Genomic DNA, 320 nt, shown 5'->3' on the forward strand with positions numbered 1-320 from the left:
CCCCAAAGGAGAAGGGAAAAAGGGGAAAAGAGGGGGGGGGAGGAAAAGATAAAGAGAAATTGGGCCCACAAAACCGCTATATGGGGGGAAAGGCCCAAGTTCAGGGAAACACTGCTTAAAACAATTTTTTTCCCCCCCCTTTTCCCAAAAGGGCATAATTTCCCCCAAGGGAACTTCCTACCGGAGAATTTTATCAAGGGCCCCACCCTTTTTCCGAGCAAATCATGAAAAGAATTTTTTTTTAAAATTTCAACCCAGGCGAGCCTAACTTGGTAGAAAACCCCCTAAAAGCGTTTCTAAAAAGGGTTTAAACCATTTTT

This window comes from Penaeus monodon, chromosome 30, assembly GCF_015228065.2.
Source record: "Penaeus monodon isolate SGIC_2016 chromosome 30, NSTDA_Pmon_1, whole genome shotgun sequence".
NCBI lineage: Eukaryota > Metazoa > Arthropoda > Malacostraca > Decapoda > Penaeidae > Penaeus > Penaeus monodon.